The sequence below is a fragment of the Loxodonta africana genome, chromosome 8, assembly GCF_030014295.1.
Source record: "Loxodonta africana isolate mLoxAfr1 chromosome 8, mLoxAfr1.hap2, whole genome shotgun sequence".
NCBI lineage: Eukaryota > Metazoa > Chordata > Mammalia > Proboscidea > Elephantidae > Loxodonta > Loxodonta africana.
This window is the reverse complement of record NC_087349.1, coordinates 106,009,219-106,031,828: the sequence shown is the minus strand read 5'-3', so window position 1 is coordinate 106,031,828 and position 22,610 is coordinate 106,009,219. Positions and strand designations below refer to the sequence as shown.

The window sequence follows — 22,610 nt, the reverse complement described above, 5'->3', positions numbered from 1 at the left end:
GTATTCCCTACCTCATTAATTTCTGCTTATATTTTTATTATACCCTTCATTTTGCTTTCTTTTGATTTACTTGATTACATTTTTCTTCTTTTTGGATCTGGGAATTTATTTTCATTCTTTAATTTTATTAATAAAAGTGTTTAGTTCAATGAATTTTCCTCTGATCACTGCTTTACGTGCATCCCATAGATTCTGATGTGCAGTGATTGTTTTTTAATTCTTTTATTTCAGTTTGTATTTCCTTCTCACCCAAGAGTTATTTCATAAGAGATTTAAAACTATGAATAATTTTAGGTCAATAATCTTGCTTTTAAGATTTTATTTTTGGTTTTTAGTACTTTGACTGTAACATGCCTAAGTGTGGTTTTGAGCTTCCTGGATCTGTTGGTTGTTGTTGCTGTTATTTTTAAATCGAATTCAGTTTTTTGGTGATATGTCATTTTTTAGCCCATTTTGGAATATAAGATTATGTTTTTATCTACTGTGAGCATGTCTTTTTTTGTGTGCCTTCATTGTCCATTTGTTTTTTTTTTTTTTTCATTGTCCATAAGAGTGTTCTGCTTTTCCTTTTTTCTCTTCTAATAATTTTGTATGGGATTCAACTGTACAATCCATATCACTGTCCGTGTTTGAGATGAGTATTTTTAAGGAAGCTGAGAAGGGAGGTTAAAGAGAGCTTCCCTAACTTCTAGAGCTCCCTCTTCTGTTGCTTTCATAAAGTGCTTTCTCTTCCCTGTATTTGTACCTCTCTCTCTTTTTTTTTTTTTATACTTTAGGTCAAAACTTCGGCCGACTCACGTCCAGTGATATCAAATAAATGGCCGGAAAAGCCTCTTTTATGCTTTCTTACTTAAAGAGTAAACACATTTCTCTCCCTGGTATGGAACAGAAAGTAGGGATTTGAAGAAGCGTATTTTTTTACCCTCTTCCGCGCCAGCTCGAGGATCTGGGAGGCTGAAGACAAACCAAATGAACAACCCGCAGCGTCAACCCCCAACCCCACTTAGAACGCTAGGCGTGCGCTCGGCCTGCGCGGCTCGCCACTTCTCGGCTCCCTAGCCCCAGGAGAAGGACACGCCGGAAGTCTCGACTGCTCCTCTCTGGACCCTGCCTGTCGACCCGGAAGGAATCCTTCCGCCTTCCGGTAGCGTGGACCTTCTCTCACTGACAGGTTAGATTCCCCCAGCGAGAGCGAGCTTGGTCGCTGCGGTTCCCAAGAAGTGGTTCCTCGCAATCCAGGCGACCGCGTTTGCGCGCGTGGTGGGGCTGGCGCAAGGGGGCGGTTTCCTCAGGGTCACGGGTCACCTCCCGACGGCTCGCACTGTCGCCGGGATGCGACCTTTCTCGGCTGTCTCTTTGGCGTCTGGGGGCCCATGGCGGGCTCCATTCCTTGGCGGTGGCACAGGGTTCCCCCACCTGGGGAGTTATCAGGCTGCGTGACGCTAACCGCGGCCTTGTCCTCCAGTCCTTGCTGAGCGTTCTGAATCAGCGACACATTTGTAAAGAGCTGGGGTCCTCCCGAAGAGGTGGAACGGGGGACCTTTGTGGGTAGTCCTGAGTTACCACACCCGGAGGGGGACCCTGCGCAGATGATTGTAGGAAAGAGTTTTCTGGTTCAGTGGTCATATATTTTTTTTAGATCCATCACTCTTGGCGAATAGGACACCCTCTCAACAGGGGCTGACGACAGAGTGATTTTTCAGCGTGGGGAACGGTGCATGATTTGTACGTGTATGAATGTCAGTCTTTGCGGGGCGAGAGGAGAGGAGAGTTACTGTGTGTAATTTGAAAATCCATGGAGATGCTGATATCTTGATACCTATTTCTCCTCCTTTCCACCTCCCAGCTGCTCTCCATTCTCATTTGAAGGTTACTGCTCTACTTCCAAGATGGCAGGTGTATCTTTGGATAGAAGGAGCAACTCTCCGCTTACACTTCGCACATTTAAAAATAGATTGGGTTGCGACATTCTCTTCTCTTGCACTGCCTTCGTGATGATACACGTTTCGTCGTAGCTTGGCTTCAGGACTTTTTAAGGTCTTGCTTCTGCTGAAGTTTTGAGTCCTCCTCTCCTTTCTTGGAAAACACACACATGCTCATCTATCTTCCTGCTATGCCGACCTTCAGTAATTTCATCACTTTGGATGTGACAAAGTTCTTTTTTTTTTAATTGTATTTTAGGTGAAGGTTTACAGAACTAGCTTCTCATTGAACAGTACACATATTGTTTTATGACATCGGTTAACAACCCCATGACATGTCAACCCTCTCTCTTCTGGACCTTGGGTTCCTTCTTACCAGCTTTCCCATCCCCTCGTGCCTTCTAGTCCTTGCCCCTGGGCTGGTGTGTCCCTTTAGTCTCATTTCGTTTTACGGGCCTGTCTAATCTTTGGCTGAATGGTGAACTTCTTGGGTGACTTCATTACTGAGTTAAAAGGGGTTCAGGGGCCATACTCTCGAGATTTCTCCAGTCTCTGTCCGGCCAGTAAAGATGTGACAAAGTTTTATAATGGCTTATCAATGTTTTGAAATTTATTCTGTTCAGCCAGTATTTACTGAATACCTGCTATTACTTTTTTACTATTACCAGGCAGTGTTTAAGGAGCTGGGGTATAGTAAAAATAAAAAATTAAAAAATCTACAGCCCTTTTTTAAAAATACAGTTTATTTTTGTTGTTGAGAATATACACAGCAGAACGTACACCAATTCAACACTTTCTACATGTACTACAATTCAGTGACATTGGTTACATTCTTTGAGTAGTTTACAGCTTTATTGAGCTATAATTCACATACCATACAATTCATCCATTTAAAGTGTACAATTAAATGGTTTTTAGAGCATTCGCAGAATTGTACAACCATCACTGCAATCGATCTTAGAACATTTTCGTCACCCCAAAAAGAAACCTCATACTTATCTGCAATCTCATTCCCTACCCACTCCCTACCTCTAGATAATCACAATCTACTTTCTGTCTCTAGATTTGCCTGTTAGGAACAATTGGTATAAATGGAATCATACAATATGTACTCTTTTGTGATTGGCTCTTCTACTTAGCATAATGTTTTCATGGTTCATTTATCTTGTATCATGCATCAGTATTTCAGTCCTTTTTATTGTTGGATAATATTCTCAGTGTATGAATATACCACCTTTTATTTATCCAGTCATCCATTGATGGACATCTGGGTTCTTTGCACTTTTTGGCTATTATGACTAGTACTGCCATGACCATTGTGTGTAAGTTCTTTGTGTGCATGTGTGTTTTCATTTTCTTGGGTAAATACCTAGGAGTGGAATTGCTGGGTAACTCTACATTTAACCTTTTGAGGAAATGCCAAAATGTTTTCCAGAGTGGCTGCAACATTTTATATTCCCACCAGCAGTGTTATGAAGGTTCCAGTTTCTCTATGCTCTCACCAACACTTGTTATTTTCTGTCTTTTGATTACAGCCATCTAGTGGATTTGAAGAGTTTTTGTATCTCGTTAAAAAGAAAATAATAATTTACTTAATTTTGTTGTTGAGAATATACACAAGAATATACACTAATTCAGCAATTTCCATATGTACAATTCAGTGACTTTGATTACATTCAAGTTGTACAATCTCATTAGGTTTTGATTTGCATTTCCCGGATGGCTAATGATGTTGAGCATCTTTTCATATGCTTATTAAAACCCTGGTGGCATAGTGGTTAAGTGCTACGGCTGCTAACCAAAGGGTTGGCAGTTCACAACCACCAGGTGCTCCTTGGAAACTCTATGGGGCAGTTCTACTCTGTCCTGTAGGGTCGCTATGAGTTGAAATCTACTTGATGGCACTGGGTTCGCTTTGTTTTTTTTTGGTTTATTGGCCAGTTGTATACCTTTGGAGATACGTCTATTCAAGTTTTTTAAGTTGGATTATTTGATTTTCAAGAGTTCTTTATATAGTCTAGATACAAGTCTCTTATGTATGTATGAGCTTTTTTTTTTTTTTTTTAGCTTATGTTGTAGTTTTTTTAGACCTTAATGAAAAAATATGAGGTTAGTTTTTACTCTCCCTGGAGATCATGTTAAACGTCTGTGGAGGTAGACAGGGAGTGATCTGTTTCCCAACTACTCTGTTGGAAAGACCAGGCACAGGAAACAAGGGGAAGCAAGGGGAAACTATTTATGTAATGTGCCCATTCTCTAATGAATTTTGTCTTTTCCTTATTGATTTGTAGGATATATTTTTGAAGGGATATCAACCCATTGGCTGTTTGACATTTGGCAGATATTTTCAGTCTATTGGTCTGTTAACTTTGTTTTTTATCTTTTATTATACTGATATTTTACTTTTTTTTCATTAAGACTTAAGTCTTTTCATTTAAAATGCTCCTAGGTGGTTGCTTAGGATACCGTATTTTTTTTTTAATTAATAGAGTTATAGAAACTGACATAGTAGTTTTCTGATTAGTGTGATATTTGAGTCCCTGTACCATACTTAACACTAGAGTGTTCATTGTTTCGGACACTGGTGTTTCCTTATCTCTCCACCTTTAAAAATATGTTACATACTGCTTCAGCTGTGTTAGTCTGTTTAATTCTCTATTTCAAACAAACTCCTGAAAGTCATTCCCTTAGTCTCTTGTTTGTGTTTAATATATTGCATTAGCTTTGTGAGAGCCATGTTGGATGGTTGGTCACCAAATGTTATTGTTGTTGTTAGGTGCCATTGAGTCGGTTTCTGACTCATAGTGACCCTATAGGACAGAGTAGAACTGCCCCGTAGGGTTTTCAGTGAGCAGCTGGTGGATTTGAACTGCCGACCTTTTGGTTAGCAGCCTGATCTCTGATCAACCAGGGTTCTACTTTTTTCACACTAGCAGATGTGTATTTGAACGTTTAATGTGTTCTGAATTTGAGTATAGTTCTGCGGATTCTATACTATTTGGGACATGCTGGGAGAAGTAGTTTTATAAAATCATATTAACATTATTTTGGTATTTGTTTTTCTCATTTTGTTGGTTTAAAGATAGTAATTGTTATTGTTGGCTGCCAATTCAAGTAGTAATTCAAGTATTTTTAGGGACTTTGAGCATTTTAAGAATCTTAGGGAAGTTATATACCAGAGTTCCCCAGAAAAAATTGCATCTCCCTATATTATAATACAATGTGTGAGATTTCATTGTCTCCCTACTGCCTGATTCCAGTTAGGCACCCGTGTTTTCATGCTTCAGTGTTTTTTGTCGTTCACATAAAACTTGAACTTGGAAATAATTGTGTCATTTAGGCATACATTTTCCTTTCTAAAAATTTAAATTCCAAGAATCATTTCCTAGTTGAAGGGATATATATATATTCTTGTGTTAGGTCTTAGTAATCTATGACTTTTAAAATTATTAAAATTTAGAAATAAAAGGTTTTCCTGGATAGTTTCCATATCCCAGAGTTCTTTAAACTCCAAGCTCTTTTTTTTTTTTCTTTAAATGCCTTCTATATTTTATTCTCTTCAGGCAGTTTACCCATCTTGGCAGACTCTAAAATGGAGGTGATTTTGCAAATGTGTATACTTCCAAAGCTCTGTGGATTGCTCTGCTATCATGCCACTGTCCAGGTCAGACATCTTGCATTGGGAGAAGTGGACTTTCTTTTTTTACTGTAAATAAAGTTTTTTTTTTTTTTAGGTGAAGTTTTACAGAGCAAATTAGTTTCTTGTTAAACAATGCACATATTGTTTTGTGACATAAGTTGCTGACCCTGCAACATTTAACATGTCAACACTTTCCCCTTCTCGACCATGGGTTCTCCATTTCCGTTCATCTGGCTTTCCTATCCCCTCCTGCCATCTCATCCTTGTCTCTGGGCTGGTGTGCCCATTTAGTCTCGTGTACATGATTGAGCTACGTCTATTATTGTTTGCTTTATGGGCCTGTCTAATCTTTGGCTGAAGGGTGAACCTCAGGAGTGACCTCACTGTGTCCGTGGGCCATAATCTCGGGGTTTCTCCAGTCTCTGTCAGACCAGTAAATCTGGTTTTTTCTTGTGAGTTAGAATTTTGTTCTACGTTTTTCTCTAGCTCTGTCTGGGACCCTCTGTTGTGATCCCTGTCAGAGCGGTTGGTTGTGGTAGCCGGGCACCATCTAGTTGTGCTGGTCGTAGTCTGGTGGAGGCTGTGGTAGTTGTGGTCCCTTAGTCCTTTGGACTAATCTTTCTCTTGTGTCTTTCTTTGGTTTTCTTCACTGGGAAAGGTAGACTTTCTTAATGAGAAGCAATAGTAATCACAGCCAAATCTGGTTTTGCCAGAGTAATTTTGGAGCTGGGGGTAAAAGTGTGTATGTGTGTGTATGTGTGTTAGTGTGTGTTGGTAGGGGCATCGACTACCTTTTAAAACATTTGATTTTAATGAGTTTTTGGTTCATGTGTTACCTCTTCATCGTTGCTGTTAGTTGCTGTTGAGTCGATTCTGACTCATGACGTGCTACCCCATGTGTGTAGAACTGTTCCATAGGATTTCAAGGCTGTGACCTTTTGGAAGCAGATCATCAGGCCTGTCTTCTGAGGCACCTCTGGGTGGGTTCAAACTGCCAACCTTTTGAGTAAGTAGTCAAGCACATTAACTGTGCCACCCAGGGACTCCTACCTCCTCATAGATTAAAAGCAACAGTAACAACTATTTTCTTTTCCCATTCCAAAGAAAATGTTTTGGAAATTCTGTTTAATACTGAAAAATGTTAAAGGAGAAATTGAAAATCACAAGCATCTCACCAATTAATTAATCATTGAAAATGTTTTGATGTATTTCCGTCTTTCTGTGTATGTATGTAAACACTATTTTGAGCAGATAAGTTTCAGAAATTCCATTTAAAAGTTACGATTTAAAAAAAAGAGTCCAAAGTGACACTATGGAATTGATCCACTTTTGTCATGATACGTAGCTTTGTTCCTTTCTATGAAAGCTCTTATGTTGAAACATTGGAATCAATGAATAATAGTTGTATTAACTGGTCTTCCTTGTAGGCATGTGAAGGTTATCCTCTCAGTGACAGTGTTGTACTTCAGGATAGATCTTGAAAAGTTCTTTTTGTATATAAATGTGATGTCATTTCTCTTCAGTTTGCTATTCCCAGCATAGTAGACCATACGATTGTCCAATGAAAAATGGCTAATACCAGCCCATTTCAGCTCACTAATGCCTGGGAGAAGCCCTAATGGTGCAGTGGTTAAGAGCTCAACTGCTAACCAAAAAGTCAGCAGTTTGCATCCACTGGCCGCTCCTTGGAAAGCCTGTGGGGGCAGTTCTACCCTGTCCTACAGGGTTACTATGAGTCAGAATTGACTTGAAGGCACACAGCAGCAACAACAACAATGCCCATCTTTATGCATTCCATTTCATTTTTGATGACTTCTAATTTCCCTAGATTCATACCTGGAACATTCCATGGTCAGATTATTAGTGGATATTTGCAGCTGTCTTCTCATTTTGAGTTGTGCAACATCAGCAAATGAAGGTCCTGAAAGCTAGACTCCATCCATGTCATGAAGGTCAACTCTACTTTGAGGAGGCAGCTCTTCCCCAGTCCCATTCTGAGTGCCTTCCAACCTGAGGGACTCATCTTCCGCACTGTATCAGACAATGTTCTGCTGATATTCATAAGGTTTTCACTGGCCAGTTTTCTTTAGAAGTAGACCTCCAGGTCCACCTTCCTAGTCTTAGTCTGGAAGCTTGTTGAAAACTGTTCACCGTGGGTGACCCTGGTCATATTGGAAATACTGGTGGCATAGCTTACAGCATCACAGCAACACGCAAGCCACTACAGTACGACAAGCTCACAGACAAGTGGTGGCTTACTGCATTAAAACCCAAAAACCCAATGCCGTTATCACTTAGGTTTGTACATGACTTCTCCAACATCCAGCAAATACCAAGATTACATAGGTGCTAAACCTGCACCTTGTTCTGTTTATATTGTAGCTTTTTGTGGGAGACAAAATATAACCACACATAAGATTTGTTTTGAGGTTACCAGAATCAAAGGTGACTTATTGATTGTTAGCTTTTGGTACTAGTTACCCCTCATCGGACCTTCCTACGTTAGGGACATAGTGATTGACTTCTAGTGTCCATCGGTAGCCTTTGGAAACAGAGGAACACTTCTAGGTCTGTATTTAAATATTTCAACATGCTTTCAGGTTAGGTCCTATCTCATCTAATATGGCCCTCAGGCTTTTGAGCTATGTATGGCAAGACTGTCGAAGTTTTATGTGAGTGTTTTCACATTCTAACTTTATGATTTTTTCCCCTGTCCTTTCTGTAAACGTGGCATTGAACATTTTTATCCTCCTACTTACTCTAAGGAGTCTTGGTGGTGCTGTGGTTAAAGTGCTTGACTGCTAACCTAAAGGTCAGTGGTTCGAACCCACCAGCCACTCCATGAGAGGAAGGTGTGGCAGTCTGCTTCCCTAAAGCCTTGGAAATCCTATGGGGCAAGTGCTACTCTGTCCTATAGGGTCCCTAGGAAACCCTGGTGGCGTAGTGGTTAAGTGTTACAGCTGCTAACTAAAAGATTGGCAGTTCAAATCCACCAGCCACTACTTGGAAACTCTATGGGGCAGTTCTGCTCTGTCCAGTAGGGTCACTATGATTTGGAATCTACTCGATGGCAGCAGGTATCTGAAAAATTATCGTAGAATAAAATTGGCTTTTTTTTTTCCTTCTGGTTCCAGTTCTGTGAATTTAACATGTGTACAGATTCATGTAACCACTATTATAATTATGATACAGACCAATTCCAATACCCCCAAAATTTCCTCGTGCTGGCCTTTGATGGCCCACCCTCCCTTCATCCAAGTGACCAGAACTAAAAAGTAAATAATATTTTGTGCTTTTCATGGTGGGAAACAGTGGAGTTGTATTTCTTTAATCTTTACTGAAGGTTTTATGCAAATATAATAAGCTAGAAGGAAAAAAATCAAAGTAGTTCTTTGTATTTATTTTTTCTTTCAGAAGCAACCCTTCTGAAAGAAAGGTTGTTTAGAAATAAAAAAATTTTGCTGGTGATGTCTTCCGACAGGTGGCAGTGTTGTGCCATAATAATAATAAGAACCCAGTAAAAAAACCTTTTTTTTTTTACTAATAAAGATTGTGATGCTTCTAGTCAGCTGGAAAACGATTGATTTCAGTTCTGTTTTTTTCAGAAAAACAAGGTGATTAATTAAGAATTGACATTTAACACCTGAATCTATTTTCTTGGATCTGTTTCAGTATCTATGTTATTCTCATAATATTACAAGTCAACCTGTGCATTAAAAAAAAAAAAAAAAGTATCCCTTAATACCATTTTTGTTTTCAGATGGTTTAAATGTTTACGGAGTTAGGAGTTAACTCTTTCCTTAGGGTTAACGTTTGTGGCAAGAGTAACTCCAGCCTCAGGGATTAATCTGTGAGTCATAGACTCTTCTCAGTGAGTCTTTGGTTGCTTTATATTCTCGCCTTCTCTCTCACATGCAAGAATCCCATCTATAACATCTGCCACAACTGGAGGCATTAATCAGCTAATGAAGCAGATGTGGAAGAAAGATACAGATTTCATTTGTTAGGATCCTGAATTTGAGGCTTTAATGGAGATTTTTAGTGGGAAATGAGAAAGTGGAGCTTGGGACATGTTTGTACTAGGATGAGTCACGGGTTTTCAAAGTTAACTCATCCACAGCTGAGCACAAGGGGTTCGCTCATTCCTAACACTTCCAACAACCTACAGCCACCAGAGTACACCTGGAGATTGGCACCACCATTCATCCAGATACACACGCCAGGTAGCTAGGTCATCCCTACGGCCTTTCATCGTTCTAATCCTGCCTCCTGAATTCATCTATACCTCTGTCACCCTAATCCAGACTCCCACTTTCTCTCACAGGGACACTGCTTCCTAATTGGTCTACCAGAATGTGTCATTAGGTCTACTTTAATGTACTTTTCATGCAACGGTCTACTTAAAAAATATGGAATCTGTTCATGTCACTCTGCTGCTTGAAATTCCTGTATTACTTACCATTATACTTAGAATAAACCTCAAATATTTAACTTTACCCATAACACCCCCCGCCCTATCCCTTTCCTGTGGTCTGGCCTCTCTGCCGACTGTAAGCCTCATCTCATGCAGCTTGCCCCCTTGTTCACCGTGCTTCAGCCTCTCTGGCGTGCTCTTTGTTTCTCATTGGCAGAAGCGGGGAGAATTGATGCAGGGAGACATGGCATTTTAGGTAAAGAAAAGATGTCTAGTAATATAGTTAAAGTATGTGGCTCGTACAGACATTTTCATGGCACTCAGGACCCATTGCCTTGTCACTTTTCAACTCTCAAATTTAATCTAGGGATAAATGCACATCTGAGTGAAGATTCTATGTGGAAAAGAATTTATATTCCAACCAGGTGTAGGAAGTCTAGGGACCAGGCAGTCATTACCTGCAATGCCCTTTGTATTTGGTAGCTTTCAGTGTGTCTAAAATGACTTTAACCTTGCAGTTTTTTTCTTCTAGCATTTAACTCTGTCGTAACCTTATATTTATGTGTGTCAGCCTTGCCTCTGCAGCCAGTTGGACCACACAACCATCTTGGGCTTAGATGCTCTTGTGACATCCCTCGTAAGTGATAGCTGTGCAGCCTGTTTTGAAGTCTCTTTCCAAGGCAGTTCATTTCTGCTGGGATAGTTTTTTCTGTTAAGAAATTCTCCATCTCATACCAGATCTCTGGCCTATAGTTTTTATACACTGGCTCTAGGGGGCATAGAGAACAAGCTTAACTTGTTTTCCCCAGTTAGCCCTTTAGCTATTTGAAGTAGCTGTTGTAGCTCTTAGAATATTCTCCTTGATAAACATCCCAGCTTCTTTAAGTATTTTTAGTTGTGTTCACTATTCTGGGCACTTTCTACTCATTATCCTGTAGTTTAGTATTTGAAAGTGTTTTGGGATCACCTACATCAGAATCTCCTAAAGAAACCAAACCAAACCCCTTGCCATTCAGTCGATTCTGACCCATAGTGATCCTATAGGACAGAACAGAACTGCCCCATAGGGTTTCCAAGGTTGTAATCTTTACGAAATTAGACTGCCACATCTTTCTCCCATGGGACAGCTGGTGGGTTTGCACTGCCAACCTTTCAGTTAGCAGCTGAGCGCAGGGCTCCTAAAGTACTTGTTAAAAATGAAGATTCCTTTGGGATTAAGATGGCAGGATCTACACTTGCAGTTTTATTCCCTATTGGACTAAATGGCAGTAAAGACCTAAAGGTCTAGGACATCAGTTGAGGAGACAACAGCAATACAATTTAGAAAATTGAAAAACCCAAGAATGAGTGGAAATTGCCTTAGATACCTGTGACTCACAAATCCCTGTCAGAGGAAAAAACCGAGAACCAACCAGATTTACCCTGTAAATACTCAAAAAGGTTAAGAACTGCCAAGACAAGGTTTCTCTGGAAATTGGGATGCAACGGAGAGGAAAAAAAAAAAAAGATTGGGTAAAAGTTGCTGAGAAGCAACTTTCCCAATGCATGTAGCTGTTTACTATGGCACAAATTCTATGGGTTCAAAACAAATGATCTATGGATAAAGTGCGGTTTCCTTGTGAAAAGTCATTCTTGTCATTTCTTAGAAAACTTGTGTTTATTTTTATCCCAAATCCACCATGTTGCAGGGCCCACAGGCCGCCAGCAGCCACCCAAGGACTCACTGTGGCGTCTGTGCATGCAGGAGAAGTGGGGTCCATTGTGGGAGACTGAGGCCCGAACACCGAGTCACTTTTTTCCCCCAATAGGCTTTACAGGGTTTGGTTTGTAACTACAGGTTGTATGTAAGTCAGTCATTTGTAACCCGGGGACTGCATGTACCACAAATGGGTGTCTTTAATAAACAAATTTATTTTCTCAGTTCAGGAGGCTTGAAGTCCAAATTCAGGGTGCCGGCTCTAGGGGAAGTCTTTCTCTTGCTGTTGGCTCTGGAGGAAAGTCCTTGTCTCTTTTGAGTTTCTGCTCCTGGGCAGTCTTCATGTGGCTTGGCATCTCTCTTCCCCCATCTCTGCTTGCTTGCTTGTTTAATCTCTTTTATATCTCAAAAAGAGATTGACTTAAGGTACACCTACACTAATATTATTCATTAACGTAAAAAAGAAAACCCATTCCCAATGGGATTATAACCACAGGTAGGGTTAGGATTTACAGCACGTGTTTTAGGGGACACAGTTCAATCAGTAACACTCATCATGTTATGCAATAATCATTACTATCTATTTTCACATGTTTTTCATCACCCTAAACAGAAACTCTTTACACACTAATTCCCCATTTCCTCCTCCCCCAGCCTCTGGTAACCACTAATAAACTTTTGTATCTATGCATTTGCCTATTCTAAATATTTTACATAAGTGGGATCATATACTATTTGTCTTTTTGTGTCTTATTTCACTTAGCATAATATTTTCAAGGCTCATCTATGCTGTAACATGTATCAGAACTTCATTTCTCTTTATGGTTGAATAATACTCCATTGTATGGCTATACCACACTTTGCCTATCCATTCATCTATTGATGAACACTTGGATTGTTTTCACCTTAGACTATTGTGAATAATACTGCAGTGAATATTGGTGTACAGGTATTTGTTTCAGTCCCTGCTGTTAAGCTTTTGAGGTATATACCTAGGAGCAGAATTGCTGGTTCATACGGTAGTATCTTTGTCTGGCTTTGGTATCAGGGTAATGCTGGCCTTGTAGAATGAGTTAGGTAGTGTTCCCTCCTCTTATATTTTTGGGAAGACTTTGATTGATGTTAATTCTTTAAATGTTTGGTAAAATTCCCCAGTGAAGTCATCTGGTCAGAACTTTTATTTTTGGGGGAGGTTGTTAGTTATTGATTCAATCTCTTCACTGGTTATGGGTCGAAGATGCCTTTTGATATACTCTTAATTCAATCAGTGTCAACACAAAATGAAAGAAAAATTTCTACAGCAGGAATATTTGTCATGAAATAAAGGTCAAGACTATTGGATAGGCAAGAAATGCTTGGTATTTTTAAAAATTTCATTTTAAGAATGATAGCTCTTAAATATTAAATATTTATAGGAGTCTGTGAATGGTACAAAAGGTTACGTACTACTTACCAAAAGCTTGAGGGTTTGAATTCACCCACACATACCTCTGAAGAAAGGCCTGGTGACCTGCTCCTGAAAGGCCACAGCCATCGAAAACCCTACAGAGCACAGTTTTACTCTGACAATCATGGGGATCACCATGAGCCGGAATTGAGTCCATGACAACTGTGTACAGTATGATCTTTCCATTGTTAAAATAATTTTTATTTGGTGTTTATTTTGTGTTAATGTTTCTTTTAATACTTTCTATTAATCCACAACCCTATGGGGCAGTTCTGTTGTCACACTGGTCACTATGAGTCAGAATATGACTCGATGGCACGCAACAACAACATATCAGAAAGAGGAATTTTTTTTTATTAACTTTTATTGAGCTTCAAGTGAACGTTTACAAATCAAGTCAGACTGTCACATATAAGTTTATATACACCTTACTCCGTTCTCCCACTTGCTCTCCCCCTAATGAGTCAGCCCTTCCAGTCTCTCCTTTCGTGACAATTTTGCCAGCTTCCAACTCTCTCTATCCTCCCATCCCCACTCCAGACAGGAGATGCCAACACAGTCTCAAGTGTCCACCTGATATAATTAGCTCACTCTTCATCAGCATCTCTCTCCCACCCACTGTCCAGTCCCTTTCATGTCTGATGAGTTGTCTTCGGGGATGGTTCCTGTCCTGTGCCAACAGAAGGTTTGGGGACCATGACTGCCAGGATTCCTCTAGTCTCAGTCAGACCATTATTAAGTCTGGTCTTCTCATGAGAATTTGGGGTCTGCATCCCACTGATCTCCTGCTCCCTCAGGGGTTCTCTGCTGTGCTCCCCACCAGGGCAGTCATCGATTGTGGCCGGGCACCAACTAGTTCTTCTGGTCTCAGGATGATGTAAGTCTCTGGTTCATGTGGCCCTTTCTGTCTCTTGGGCTCTTAGTTGTCGTGTGACCTTGGTGTTCTTCGTTCTTCTTTGCTTCAGGTGGGTTGAGACCAATTGATGCATCTTAGATGGCTGCTTGTTAGCATTTAAGGCCCCAGATGCCACATTTCAAAGTGGGATGCAGAATGTTTAGAAAGAGGAATTTTTATGTAATAATAATGAGCCATGGATTTATTATTATATCATTTTTTAAAACAGAAAACCCTAATATTTAGTATAACTGTCACAGAAAAATGACTTTCTATTGTTATGATCACTCATTATTATTTAGAAATACATAGCACTTATGAAAAATACAGAATAACTTGTGTTTTTGGGAATTCCAGTTTCTTGTTGCTAAAACTCCCAAATTAATATCTGTTCAGAATTTGGGAACAGTATTGGGAAATATGTCTCTGGGTGGTGCAACATTTAAAATACCGGGCTTCTAATCAAAAGGCTGGAGGTTCAAGTCTACCCAGGGTGCCTTGAAGAAAGGCGTGGTGATCTACTTCAAATAAATCAGCCATTGAAAACCCTTTGGAATACAGTTCTACTGTGACACAGATGGGGTCACCATGAGTTGGAATCAACTCGAAGGCAGCTCTTTTTTTTATTGGGAAATATAGTTGTTACCATATTGATAATAGAAGCATAAGTGATCATATACATATTAAATGCTGAGAACACAGGTTTTCCTACCTGATTCTCAGTCTTATTTCTCCTCTGGACTCATAGAATGCTGACTGCCAAGCAGGAGCCTGAAATATTATTCTCGGGTTTCTGAGTAGCCCTGGAGAAAAAGCCTGACTTGGGATTCCTTGAAATTCCACATCACCAAGTCCCACAGGTTCAGCGCTTCCAATAAGCTTTTTGGTTCCCTACCCTTAATCAGAAGCAAATAGCCAAGGAAAACCAGTTATTTCAGAAAAATCTATAAAACTGAAGGTGGAAGATGGGAACTAAAACAAATGAAAAACAACAGAAAAAACCAGTTTGGAAGAACAGAGACTTTGCAGGGAGAAGAAAACTACCAACAATCCCTCACTCCAATTTTTAATGATCTCTGAGAGATAAAAGATGAGAATGAAATAAAAATAGGACATAATATAAAGGAGTGGTTAGAAAACAAAAAATTAGTTAAAACATGATAGAAATGAAAACCTCAGGAGGGTTGAAAGATAATGTTGAGGAAATCTCTCAGAAAGTAGAGCAAAAAGACAAAGAGATAGAAAGTGTAAGAGAGAGGTCACTTGACTATTCTGGAGGTCGAGTATCTGTACAACTGAGTTCTGAATTGAGAAAATAGGAGGAAATGGAAAGGAGGAAATAATAAATTAAATAATTCAAGAAAATGACCTTATTTTAAGGTTGGAGTTTGAGATCGAATGTGCCTACTGAGTGCCCAGCCCAGTAAATGAAAATATACTTAAGCTAAAACACATCGTTAGGAAATTTCAGAACACTGGGGCTCAAGAGATGATTCTAGATTAAAAAAAAAAAAAATCACAAAGGACCAGGAATCAGGATAACTTTGAATTTCTTTGCAGCAACCTGGAAATGAGAAAACAGTGGAGCAAAGCCTTCAAAATCTCGAAGGAAAATGATTTCCAACTTAGAATTATGTGCTCAGCCAAATTAATGGCCAGTTAGAATAGATATTTTCAGACAGGCAAGGCCTTACAATGTTTACTTCCCCTGTCCCCTTTATTGAAAGCTGAGCACTGGTGGCACAGTGGTTAAAGTGCTGGAGTGCTAACAGACAGGTTGGTGGTTTGAACCCACCAGCCGTACTGCAGGAGAAAGATGTGGCAGTGTGCTTGCATAAAGATTTACAGCTTTTCTACTCTGTCCTGTAAGGAGGGTCAGTATGAGTTAGAATCAACTCGATGGCAGTGGGTTTGGTTTTTTTGGAGGGTGAAAAGCACCAATTCAAGAGTAAGCTAAGACGTGGGATATAGGAAACAGATCTAATGCAGGAGGGAGATGAGAATCCCCAGAATGATGATGAGGAGATTTACCCAGATGACAGCTGTGTACCAGATATAGATGCAACTACTCCAGACTGGAGGGATATGAAGCAAGACATAGACATGATGAGGATTATAATTACCAAGATGCTTGCTGTCATGGTACTGTCTTCTAACCTGAGGGCAGAATTCCCCTGTCAGCTTGACCCAGATTCTTATCTCTTCTTAGCTTATCTTGAACATGTGCTATAGAAGTTCCTTCTCTCCGCTCAGTGTCTTGCTGCCTGGATCAACTGAGGAAACTTGTTTCACCTCTCAAGTGTATTCTATTTTGACCTATTCCAAAATCCTGGAGGAGTAGCCATGGTGAGCTAAGAAAGAAAAGATGCACAGTAGTCTGCTCTCCCTGCCTACATTCCTGCTGTAAGTTCCATAATACTAGCCTATACTATAGCCCTGATAGACACCCTGACTGTGGTTGACCTGTATGTTTCCCAGGATTCACGTCTTTGCCTACTAACTTCTCCAGAGAGGACCCCTTTAACTCTCTGGGGAGCTGGAGTTAGACAGTGATGCAGAGACTTTGTTCAGTTTACCTTTTCCTTGGACCCTTCATCTATAAGGGTACCATTGCCTTTGTGTATATGGGTTTGTGATTTTTATTCAGTTTTTCAAAACTAGAAAGATTGTTTAGGGCTATATATATTATATATTAGAAGTAAAGAACCAGAACCCAGTGCCGTCGAGTGGATTCTGACTCACAGTGATCCTATAGGACAGAGGAGAACTGTCCCATAGAGTTTCCAAGGGGCGCCTGATGGATTCGAACTGCTGACCCTTTGGTTAGCAGCTGTAGCACTCATCCACTACACCACCAGGGTTTCCATATTAGAAGTAACACTAATAAAAAAGAATAGGCATGATTAACCCAGAGTCAGGATAATGGCTACCTCAGGGGAGGGAAGGGGATGGAATCTGGGGCTTCTGAGGTCCCGGTAAGTGTCTGTGTTTTAGCTGGGGTGGTGGTGTTTTAACATGGGAGTTCATTGTATTCATCTTTTTTTGCATATGTACTGTGAGATGTGGAGTCACCTCGCAGAAAGCAATTTGGCCTTATGTTTTGGGTTCTTTCTGGCCGAACCACACCTGAGACTAATGAGTGGGGGCTGACCAGACCAAGAGGGACCACCTGGTGGCCCAGTATTGCTAGGCCTCAGGAGGCGTGTTATAATCTACCAATAAAGACCCTGAACGTGGAGGCTCAGAGAGCTTCCTGGTCGTGGAGAACATCTGCTCTCGGGAGGGTAGCACATCCCTTGGGACATGGAAGCTCCGTGTTGGACCCTTCCAGACCTCAGCCTGTGTGTGTCTTCGTTTGTATCTGTTTTGGCTGTGATAAATCTGTAGCTGTAAGAATGATACATTCTCCATGAGATCCTCTGAGTCGTTTCAGCAATTTATCAAACCCAAAGGGGCAGTGGGAGCCAGCAGGTCAGAAAACAAGAGTGTCATGTGGAGGCCCGAGCTTATAGCTGACATCCTGAAGGGGTGATGGGAAACTAGCCTAGAACTGGTGGCCAGCAGGACAGAAGGTTGGGATTTCTCAGACTTGCAACTGGCGTCTGCCTATTTGGCAGTCTGAAGGACAGTGTCCTTTCACCTTGTGAGCTCTGACCCAGCTTCTGGTGGCTAGGGTCGGAGATGGTGTGCCACATGGGTGGCTGGTGATGAGGATGAGAAGTGGGAAGGTGAGGGCTGGATCAATCCCGACATTTTGGGGATTAGATTCATGCTGCACCTTGTCCACGAAGGTGAGATTTGCCGCTTACTTAGTGCATGTACATATATATGTTTTATATATTTTTATGTGTATTTGAAAATACAAAATTTTCAAAAGCAGATTCCTAGACCGCACCTTCAGACTCAGTGAATCAGAACTCTATAAGGCCCAGGAATCTGCATTATAAATGTTACTCGTATGTAAGAATCATTACTCCAGGTGATCTGTCGTTCACGTTAACTGTGTCACCCAGTATTACTGACGTGGTCTGAGGAGCCCAGAATAAAGTGGGACCATTTCTCCCCTGCGCCTAGTTGCCATGCTCCCACGTATATTAGGAAATTATTCTCTTCTGCCCAGTTCATAAGCTTATGAATACTTCATCTTAAATTCTGCCAGAATATGTTAAAACCAGACCAGAAAATTTTTGTTGTCACTGCAGTGGGGTTGTAAACAGTGTGAGGTAGGATATTATTTATGTGCTCTAGTGTGTATAAAGGATCCAAACTTTTTTTTTAGCTTAAGGTGCTAAAAGAGTTTTAAAAAACTAAGCAAATGCAGTATTGTTTTCAAAGGTGACTTTGCTCAAGGCAATCCCGTCAAAAGTTTCCATGTGACTTACTACATTTAGTCACAGTGAAACCTTGACAGCAGCTTTGCTGTTGTTTTAGTGTCACTTGTATATTCCCCAGTGGAAAATCTAGTCTTTCAGCTCAGTTGTGAAACAAATACCACATAAGTATTACCAGTTTGCTGTGGTAGAAAGAGCTTAGCACATGAAGGTTTCAGCTGAGATCTGAGATCCGGTACTCACTAACTTTCTGACTTTGGGCAAGTTACTTAACTCTTCCCATTCCTAGATATTTTGCTTTTGTAATTTGGGGCACCAGTAATACTTGCTAGAGTTTTGAGGATGAAATGACGTAATTGTATGTCAAGCATTTACCACGCTGCTAAGTTGCTGAAGAAATATTGGTTCCCCTTCTATAAGTATCCTTTGCTCAAGCCAGACATCTAAGGGGAGTCCATGTATCCTCTCTCTGCTTTCCCTGTTAAAGATCTATCCATTGCATCTCCTCAGTGTCTCTAGCATTGGAGTGAAACATGACCTACACTTTATAACAATCGGGATTTAAACAGGCAGTAACTAAATCAATCCTTCAGGACAATAATTTCTTTTGTACCTTTATTAGTAGTAATCACTATTAATTTTCTAGAACTCTGAGAGAATTGTAGTAATATCTACTTCTATTGGCAATATTGGTACTGTTGGTACCAGTTTCATCATCAATTTGCCAGTATTGGCAGCATTAATTATCTGAAACTACCTATAAAAAAAAAAAGTATGTTGAATATATATTAAAGTAATACTTCATTATTGTTTTTACATATATTGTTATTTTTAGGCCTTAACATTTTCACATGTGTGAATTTATAGACATGCAAGGTATTATAGTAAAAAGTAAAGTGTATACTTTGGACAGAGACACTACTAGCTTCAAATCTAGGCTCTGCATCTTATGACCTCAGGCAAGTTATGTAATTTTTCTAGGCTTGCTTTACCACATTTTAAAAGTGGGTTAGTAAAATTTAGATACAGGATTGTAGCAATTAGTAAAAGAGATATGTTTATATGAAAATGCAAAATGCCAAGAAGAGCCAAACACTCTTCAAGAACCAAGTGGGAAAACTTGTTTTATTGGCTATCAAGATTTACTGTAAAGCTAGATTAATAAAGGAAGTGTGGTATTAATGCAAGGATATACAATATCCTTGGTTCAGTGGATCAGTGAGGGCAGAATAGAGAGTACAGAAACAGATACAAGCATATATTGATGTTTGATTTATGGCAAAGGTGGCATAATAGAAAAGTAGAAATGATGGTCTTTTCAGTAAATGGTATTGGAGCATCATGTTTATTCATATAGAAGAAGTGAAACAAGACCCTTGTCTCACACCACACACAAAATGAAATTCCCATGGAATTGTGGATCTACTGGTAAAATGTAAAACAATAAAGCTTTTAGGAGATAATATAAGAAAATATAATTTTCCTTAGGGGAAAAAAATTTCCTTAGGGTCTGAAATGTTTTCTTAAATAGGACACACAAAGTATTAACTATAAAAGAAAACAAAAGATGAATTGGATATTGTTAAAATCAAGAACTTATATTCATCAAAAGTTATCATTAAGAGAATGAAAGGCAAGTCACAGAATGGGAAAGATATTTGCAACACTATGATAAAAGGTTCATCTAGACTATATGAAGAATTATAAGGCAGTTAGAAAAAGATAACCCAGTAGAAAAGTGGGTGAGAGACTTGAACAGGCATTTCACCCAAAGGATCAGTAAAAATAAGGTCTTCAACATAAGTCATTAGATTGTATCTTTTTTTTTAACCGTACTTTAGACAAAAGTTTACAGAACAAACTAGTTTCTCATTGAACAGTTAGTACACATATTGTTTCATGACATTGGTTAACAACCCTACCACATGTCAGCACTCTCCCTTCTCAACCTTGGGTTCCCTATTACCAGCTTTCTTGTTCCCTCCTGCCTTCTAGTCTTTGCCTCTGGGCTGGTGGGCCCTCTTAGTCTTGTTTTGTTCAACGGGCCTATTCAATCTTTGGCTGAAGGGTGAACCTCAGGAGTGACTTCATTACTAAGCTGAAAGAGTGTCTGGGGCCATGCTGTCAGGGTTACTCCAGTCTCTGTCAGGCCAGCAAGTCTGGTCTTTCTTTCTGAGTTAGAATTTTGTTCTACATTTTTCTCCAGCTCTGTCCAGGACCCTCTATTGTGATCTCTATCAGAGCAGTCAGTGGTGGTAGCTGGGCACCATCTAGTTGTACTGGACTCAGTCTGGCGAAGGCTGTGGTAGATGTGGTCCATTAGTCCTTTGGACTAATCTTTCCCTTGTATCTTTAGTTTTCTTCATTCTTCCTTGTTCCCAAAGGGGTGAGATCAGTGGAGTATCCTAGATGACCGGTCACAGGCTTTTAAGACCCCTGATGCTACTCACCTAAGTAAGAATGTAGAACATTTTCTTTATAAACTGTCAGCATAAGTCATTAGCGAAATGCAAGTTAAAACCATAATGGCATACAACTATTATGTGCCCACCAATAATACAGAAGGTTTGTGGGAATTTAGAGCAAGGGAATTCTCATACATTATTGGAGTGTGTATTGGTACAAACACTTGGATAAGCTGGTTGGCAGTGTCTGTTTAAAGCTGAATTTATGTATACTGTTTTTTTTGTATGACCCCGCAAGAAGTCCTGGTGATACAGTGGTTAAGCGCTTGGCTGTTAACCAAAAGTTTAGTGGTTTGAACCCACCAGCTACTCCATGGGAGAAAGATGTGGCAGTGTGCTTCCATAAAGATTACAGTCTTGGGAACCTATGGGGCAGTTCTACTTTGTCCTGTAGGGTCTCTATGAGTCAGAATTGACTCAACAGCAAAGGGTCAGGTTTATGACCCTGCAGTTTCACTCCCAGCATAAATGGTGGGCATGTGGTCCACACAGTGCAGCCGAGTGATATGTACAGCAATATTATTTGTACTGGCTCCAAATTGGGGAGAAATGTCTCCCAACAGTATAGTAGATAAGTAAATTATGTATTCCTAACTCGGATTAGAAAGCCTGGTGGCAGAGCGTTAAGAGCTACGGCTGCTAACTAAAGGGTCAGTAGTTCGAACCCACCAGGTGCTCCTTGGAAACCGTATGGGGCAGTTCTAGTCTGTCCTATTGGGTCGATATGAGTTGGAATTGACTTGACAGGAACAGGTTTGCTTTTGGCTACCTTAGATTAATACACCATAATGAAAATGAACAAACTTACCTCATGCAACAATATGGATGAATCTCAAAAATACAATGTTGATCAACAGAACCTATACAAAAAATACATACTATATGATGTCATTTACAGAAATTTCAAAAACAAACTGTACTAAACTTGAAAGTTAGAAGTCAAGATAGTTACCCATGGAGAGGAAAGAGGGGCTAACAATTGGGAAGAAGTAGGAGGGGGACTGCTAGGGTACTGTCAGTCTCTGTTCCTAGACCTCCATTGCTGTGATGTTGCACAGGTTTCAGCGGAGCTTCCAGACCAGGACTGACTAGGGAGAAAGGGCTGGCGATCTACTTCCAAAAATCAGAAAATGGAAACACTGTGGATCACAATGGTCTGATCCTGCTGCGCGTAGGGTTGCCATGAGTCAACAACAACTGTGGCAGTTACGTGACTGCTTGCTTTATTAAAATCTATTGAACTGAACATTTATGTTTTGTAGGCTTTTGTGTATTAAACTTCAACAGAAAAATAACAAAAGAACCTCTCAACTTTTAATTTTCAGTACATGTTTAATGTATGAGATTTTCCTTCTCACTTCTCCATCCCATTTGTAATCATTTGCATATGTCCTTTGCCTGTTAGTCTATTTTGGTCTTCATATTGTACTTATAAATTTGATTGAACTCTTTAAAGATTAGATAGGTGCAGGGTTAGCCAGCACACACATAGAAAGTGACTTTGCCCTTGCAAATTTGTGCTCCAACTGTTGTGTGGTCCTTAAACAGTGTAATTTTTTTTTTTTTTTTAAGATGAAGGAAGTATAATGAAACTCTTGTGACACATTTGTTGGTTTTACATTTTTTCTGATCTTCACTGGAGAAAAATTTTAATTGTAAAATTAAAACTCACTTTTTTGGGTAATTTTTTTCTATAGTTTTTAACTGAAGATGGTTTTATAATGTTACATACATTCCTTATTACATTTTTACGCAACTAACACACACCTTCTACATTTGCTTGCCAAATTCTACCTTTGT

At 39.8% G+C, this 22,610-nt stretch overlaps 1 protein-coding gene across 2 annotated transcripts in view; it reads left to right on the top strand.

Annotated features, from left to right (window-relative positions):
* The first annotated feature begins 834 nt into the window (after positions 1 to 834).
* LOC100660845 (cytochrome c oxidase assembly factor 1 homolog) overlaps positions 835 to 22,610 on the top strand; it is a 76,990-nt gene continuing 55,214 nt past the window's right edge. Inside the window, exon 1 of one of the 2 annotated variants that reach the window (XM_064290202.1) lies at positions 835 to 1,171. The gene's annotated coding sequence lies outside the window, so the exon portion shown is untranslated. The remainder of the gene's footprint in view (positions 1,172 to 22,610) is intronic. The other variant, XM_064290201.1, reaches the window with a different exon arrangement.